The following is a 7,697-nucleotide window of genomic DNA, read 5'->3' as shown; positions in this document are numbered from 1 at the left end:
AAAAAAAGTCACAATTGTCAGATGTAAATTTGCAATTGCGAGAAGAAAAGTCAGAATTTTGAGATAAAAAGTCACAATAACCCTTTTTTTTTCATTAGCAGAAACGGGCTACCATAATTATGAGTTTGTGTTTTTGTCAATTTAAAATTGATATAAACTTGCAATTGCGAGTTATAAAGTCAGAATTGCAAGATACAAACACAATCATTACTTAGAAAAAATCTGAATTTTAAGATAATAAAGGCAAACAAATTCATTCAGTGGCAGAAACGCACTTCCATAATTATCAGGCTGTGTTTTTGGCTATTTAAAATTGTCTACTCACCACCCTCAATGCAATCTTGAAAAGACTGCTCTCCTCTCCATTTCAGTTGAAGGTCACCAAGTGTTTGCTTTCAGATATCCAAAAACATTCAGCCTCTTTTGTGGACCACATTACAACTGCCAAGTCCTGCAATGTTATGCTTAACAACATAAAACAATCAGCTTCTAGTTTTATAGCTAAGGAAACCAGACACACTTAATTAATCAGTTTCAAGGCCATGCTGACTGAAAGTAATATTTTCTAGGACTATATCTTGTCAGTTAAGTACAAAAGTTTTAGTAATGTCTATGACTCATTCGTAAATTCAGGAATTTATGTTTTTGCAGTCAGTGCAGCCAAAAGTGCAAAACAAAGCACCTTGCCAAACCACACTTACAGAGAGCAAAATGAAACTAGATGTAGGACATCGAGACTATTTTTAAGCTGGCACAGTGTGTTAAGCATGCATCTCTTGACCTCTGCTCAGCTTTTCGTATCATTTCACAGCCAAAGTACTGCAGCTTTTTTTTGCCGGACTACCAGCATCTGCCCTCTGTCTCCTCAAGCACAATATGTGGACACACAACAAGAGGTTTTAACCTCTGGACATTTTCTTTTTATGCCTCTTCTCGGGTCTTGACACTTACTGCCAGTGTTTGCTGGAATTCAATTCACACTCATCTCATCTTACACTACCCAGAGGAATTTTTTAATGCTCAGAGATTGTATATCTTTATGAATATATGGATGGGATATATTAGAGAAGACTGAGAAAAAAAGAATTGAGAGTTCATATTTCACAAGTTTGACTTTATAACACACAATTGCGAGTTTTTATCACGCGATACTGAGAAAAAAAGTCTGAATTGTGAGTTTATATCTCGCAATTCTGACTTTATAACTCACAATTTCGAGTTTGTATTACGTAATTCAGAGAAAAAAAAGTCAGAATTGCTAAATATAAACTGACATTGGCAAGAAAAAACTTTATTTCTCGCAATTGTGAGTTTTTATCATGCAATTCTGAGAAAAAAAGTCAGAACTGTGAGTTTATATCTCGCAATTGTGACTTTATAACACACAAATGCGAGTTTATATCTCAATCCTGAGAAAAAAAAAGTCAGAAGTGCGAGTTCATTTTTTCCAATTTTGACTTTGTAACATGCAATTACGAGTTTGTATTACGTTATTCTGAGAAAAAAGTCAGAACTGCAAAATATAAACTCACAATTGCAAGAAAAAAAAAAACTTTATTTCTCGCAATTGTGAGTTTTTATCTTGCAATTCTGAGAAAAAAAGTCAGAATTGCGATATCATATTTTACAATTTTGACTTGTATTACGTAATTCTGAGAAAAACGTCAGAATTGCAAAATATAAACTCACAATTGCAAGAAAAATAATCTGATTATATATAATTTTGAGTTTATAACTCACAATTTGAAGTTTATATCACAATTCTGAGAAAAAAAATCTGAATTGTGAGTTTATATTTCACAATTGTGACTTTATAACATGCAATTGCGAGTCTGTATTGCGAAATTCTTAGAAAAAAAGTCAGAATTGCAAAATATAAACTGACATTGGCAAGAAAAAAACTTTCTTGCAATTGTGAGTTTTTATCATGAAATTTAGAATTGTCAGTTCATATTTCACAATTTCGATTTTTATAACACGCAATTGTGAGTTTTTATCATGCAACTCTGAGAAAAAAGTCAGAAAATTTAAACAAAAACTTTATTTCTAGCAATTGTGAGTTATCATCATGCCATTCTGAGAAAAAATTCAGAATTGTAAGTTTATATCTTGCAATTCTTGCAATTTTTGCAAAAAAAGTAAGAACTGCGAATTTGTATCAAGAATTATTATTTGTAATATAAATAAATATATATATATATATATATATATATATATATATATATATATATGACCCTGGACCACAAAACCAGTCTTAAGTCGCTGGGGTATATTTGTAGCAATAGCCAAAAATACATTGCATGGGTCAAAATTATAGATTTTTCTTTTATGCCAAAAATCATTAGGAAATTAAGTAAAGATCATTTTTTGTAAAATTCCTACTGTAAATATATCAAAATGTAATTTTTGATTTGTAAAATGCATTGTTAAGAACCTAATTTGGACAACTTTAAAGGTGATTTTCTCAGTATTTTGATTTTTTTGCACCCTCAGATTCCTGATTTTCAAATAGATGTATCTCGGTCAAATATTGTTCTCAATATTCAATCTCAGTTTTGTAAAATTTTACACATTTAAAGGTTTAAACAAAGTTTTATGGGCCAAAAAAAAAAAAAAAATCTACAATCTATCAGTGCATTTTCTTTGAACTGTTGCATTCATTGTGTGAGAAGCAAATCATCTTATTTAGAAAATTAAAACTCAATATTAAATAGAAGTGTTTTAAGATGGAACGTGTAAATCAACAATGATTCTCTAGCTTCTGACTAAGTCTAGTAGATCCATTGGAGTCTAAAAGTCACCCTGAGGAATGAAGAGCCTCTTACTAATCAAGATCAGCGGAGGAGCTTTACGCAGAATCAGGCCTCTATCACGTATGCCTCCAGCATCTCACTCTTCCATATAAATGAGCCAAGGCGTGGTGTCTGATTGGCACAGATTAGAGAAAGCAGACAAAGATTCATGGGAGAGTCTTGAGAGGGACTAATCTCTGCTGGCATCTGAGTGTCCATTCATCGCATCTGAACCCCTGCGTCTCCTTCATCTCCTCCTTCCCAGCAGCACCTCCTGCTCTCGCTTCGGTACTCTTGATGGAAGCCAGTGCCAGTTCTTAAGTAGTAATCCAAAGAGATTTTCGTTTCCAACCGGGTCTTCGACACAGCTGCCATTGTGGTTTGCACACACCCATTCACACATCTGAAAGGGAGATGTTTGTTGAGAATGCTGATTTTAGGATTACTGTTGTGCCCACATCGATCTGCTCATCTTGTGAAGTGTTGGTTTTATGAGGAAAGAATTGCATTTGATTAGTATTATGCACAGGTGCATGAAACTGATGCAACTGGAATTATTTTAGGGTAACAGAATCTAAATTGCAATAGAGGTCTTCCTGAGGATCACGTAATGTATTAAAGAAATATTTCACCTAAAAATTCTGTCATTAATTACTCATTAGTAATCGTTCCAAACCCTAAGACCTTTGATCATCTTCAGAACACAAATTAAGATATTTTTTGATGAAATCCGAGAGCTTTTTGACCTTCCATAGACAGCAATGTAACTGAAATGTTCACAGACCCAGAAACGTAGTAAGAACACAAAAAGTATTCTTGTAGCTTCATAAAATTACTTTTGAACCACTGATGTCACATGGACTATTTAACAATGTCCTTCTATGTTTTTTGGTCTAGGAACATTTCAGTTACATTGCTCTCTATGGAGGGTCAGAAAGCTCTTGGATTTCATCAAAAATATCTTAATTTGTGTTCTGAAGATGAACGAATGTCTTACAGGTTTGGTATGACATAAGGGTGAGTAATTAATGACAGAATTTAAATTTTTGGGTGAACTAACCCTTTAATAACATTCTGTTAGCATTTACTCATACTCATGACTTTGTTACTTTTCTTAAAACACAAAATGAGAAAATTATAAAAAAATTTAAAAACCATTCATCTATAATAGAGAACATTTATTTTGTCGTTTAGATCAGTAACCTCACAGCTCTCAAAAAACTTTTTTTTTTTGTTCCAAGTGATGGGAGACCATTTATTATTATTTTTTTTAGAAAGAAATTAAAACTGGACATGCAATATAAATACAAAAGATGACTAAACATTTTTAACCTGTGATGTTTATACACACTTTATATTAGGTGTCTTTAACTACTATGTACTTACAGTACAGACCAAAAGTTTGGACACACCTTTTCATTCAAATGATTGAGAAGGTGTGTCCAAACCTTTGGTCTGTAATGTATATTTTTCTGTTTATTAAAGTTTTTACTCTACATTTGTGCAGTTTTCAGTGGGTTAGTGATATTTTTTAAATATATATAAATAAATAAATAAATAAATAAATATTTTTAAATGGGTTTTTATACAAAAATTGTTTTGTTTTTTTTAATGTAAAATTCACTTTATAAAAGACCCACATTTCTAACTTTAATTCATGGGGATAACATGGATAATTTCACATGGTTTAGTGTAAGATTTTTGCCCATCTTTTGGAAAATCCAGTTTTAAAAGTAAAAAACAACAACTAATAACTTTTACCAGTAGGTGGCTGCAGAGCTCCACTATTTGCTATTTGACCACCTGAAAGATGTTTTTTCACAAGTTTTTTCAGTTGAATTCATATCTACAGTACAGACCAAAAGTTTGGACACACCTGAATGAGAAGGTGTGTCCAAACTTTTGGTCTGTACTGTACATCAAAAAATAAGTACAAAGTACTTGTGTTCATATTGTATTGCAAAACAATAGTAAAGCAATAGTATAGTAAAGCAATATTGCACAAGGAGGAGTGTTGTTTTCCTAAATATCAGCATTATTACAAATGCGGTAGTGATTTTATGTAAGTTAATATTAAGTGATTCACATTTTAGACACAGCTTTGTCTCTCTCTCGTTTCCTTTTAACTTAGGATAATTTGGTTGGGACCAAAACAGAGGTTGCACTACTTTATTTTTCACACTCCTTCCTGCACGTGTGTTACCTGCTGTATATCTGTTCAGAGATAATAGTGGAGCAAAAGACAAGATGCGCAAATCAGGGGTTTTGTGGAAAAATGGCACCAAAATGAACAAAAATGCATAATTAAACAATGTATTACATTAGTTGTGATTAAAATGAAATGTAAATGAATGAAAAGTACAAACTTGCAGGATTACATTTAGATTTGCTCACACTGCAACAGATTGCTTTTACTACGCTGTTTTGTGCAGCGTTGAGCCTATAACCAATCAAATGTGTTCCTGTTGAAAATAGGAATGCATTGGCCAATCAGAAGCGCTTAGATTAGTCAGCGCTGAAACGCTGGAGCTGTTGATGAGTTCGTACCCTCTGGAATTCCCTCATCATAAACAACACAGTGCTATATGATGTAAATAAAAGATTATTTTCATAGCTTCAGTGATTATATTGGGAGTTTTTGCATAACCTGTGCTAGACTTAGCTAACGTCATGGACCAACATGTTTGTCTATGAAGCCAGAATGTGACATGCTGAAAACCCAGACACACAAAAAAGGTTTTTATATTGTTTTCTATCGATTTTAATAATTATTATTATTACAATATAAAGAGCAATCATCTACAATAATGATTTTTGTATAAATATATCAAAACAATTTTCGATATGCATTGCTAAGAACTTAAGTTGGACAACTTTAAAGGCAATTTTCTCAGTATTTAGAATTTTTTGATCCCTCAGATTCTAGATTTTCAAATGGTTGTATATCCACCAAACATTGTCCTATCCTAACAAACCATACATCAATGGAAAGCTTTTTTCAGCTTTCATGTGATGTACATTATAAATAGACACTCATGACTGGCTTTGTGGTTCAGGGTCACATATGGTTTTTATAACAATAAGGTGATAAGAATAAGGTATAAAATTGCCCTCATAAATGTAAAAAATGCCCCCGGGCATCAATTTCATATGGGGCAAACATTACCCCTAATGAAAAAGTTAATTTTTGACCTTAGCGCAAATGTAGTGAAAGAATGATTTAAATGATAAGCCATGTGGATCTTAATGGAATAACAGCTTAAAATTTGATTAAAAAAATACTTGGAATATTAAAAAGTTATTAACTTGTTGCTTGACAGCCCCTGGTCATTTTCTGCTTTTACTGTGTGAAAAAGAATAGTGAGAATATTTCACTGAATATCTCCTTTGAGTTCCCTGAAAGAAATAAGCTGCATTCACATTGGACTTCCCAGAAAATTGCCATCAAATTGCCAGAGAGCCATCTATGTGGATGCAAGCTGGAGACAAAATGCTGGAAAATGCAATCGTAGACCCTAGTAACATTACCAGGATTAATTCTACAGTTCTCTCCGAATACATTACTTGCTTTATCTTAACAGGACTTTTTGGGATGTGCGCATAAGTCTGTAAAAATGAGACTCAATGTACTGTGTTAATATGAAAGAATTTTTCCATATTGATTTTTACTCTTTCTGGCCTTCTTCAAATTTTTTTTTTCCTTACAGTGTCTGAATAAACAAGGGAAACAGGATTGGTGTGCATTAAATAATATCTAAATTTAAATTTTTAAGTGAATTAGTTCTTCAAAAAGTGTCTTAGAAGTATATAATAATATAAAGCAGTTTGTCGGAGGAAATCAAGCCGTATCCCTGTGTTTATCAGGCTGTCTGTTTTTGTCTTTGGCAGCTGTGAATACAATGACAGAGTGCGATGTAACCCAGGTGGAGTCGCATCATTCAGGGGACATTCGGCAACACTGCTGCTGACATGTTTAGCACATCTGAGGGCCCGCTGGCCTCACAGTTCAGTTGACAAACACACACTCACACACCCAGAGGGGCCGTCACGCAGCTTCTCTCTCTCTCACACGCACACACACTTCAGAGCAGAGGGGCTGGCACCCCTGTAGTCCGCGCTCTTAACCCTTCCAAGCTGCTTGCTGGCAGGGGAAACTGTCTGCCACATTGCCCGAGGAGGAGGAACAGCTCGTTTCCTCACAGCAGCTCTGACACTTCCTTGTGGATCACGAAGACAGGAAAACTTCTTTTTTTTTTTAGTTTCTGATTATGTAGCAAAGCATGTCAGAACCACTGAAATAACAACACTAGCTAGGATTCTAAATTTTGTGTTCTTTTAGTCTAAAACTTTTTAGTCCAAAAAGTTTAAAAGTACCATCTTCATGATTTTCCTCGCCAAAAATAACCATAGGTTTTTAAATGGATCTATAAACCTTTTTCCCGAGTAAACGATGAGTGCCGCCATTACGAATTCTAGCGTCTGATTGGATGCTTTTCTGTTTCGATCTGCATAGGAACCCATTTAAATAGCGCCCATCTGTTTTTAAAGGAGTAGTTAATTTTCAGAACAAAAATTTACAGATAATGTACTCACCCCCTTGTCATCCAAGATGTTCATGTCTTTCTTTCTTCATTATGTTTTTGGAGTAAAACATTTTAGGATTTCTCTCCATATAATGGACTTCTATGGTGCCCCTGAGTTTAAACTTTCAAAATGCAGCTTCAAAGGACTCTAAACGATCAGGGTCTTATCTAGCAAAATGATGGATTATTTTCTAAAAAAAATTACAATTTATATACATTTTAACCTCAAATGCTCATCTTGTCTAGCTCGGCAAGACGAGTGTTTGAAATTAAAAAGTATATAAGTTGTTAATGTTTTTAGAAAATAATTGATCGTTTCACT

Source organism: Garra rufa, chromosome 20 (genome assembly GCF_049309525.1).
Source record: "Garra rufa chromosome 20, GarRuf1.0, whole genome shotgun sequence".
Classification (NCBI taxonomy): domain Eukaryota; kingdom Metazoa; phylum Chordata; class Actinopteri; order Cypriniformes; family Cyprinidae; genus Garra; species Garra rufa.
This window is presented reverse-complemented; position numbering follows the sequence as displayed.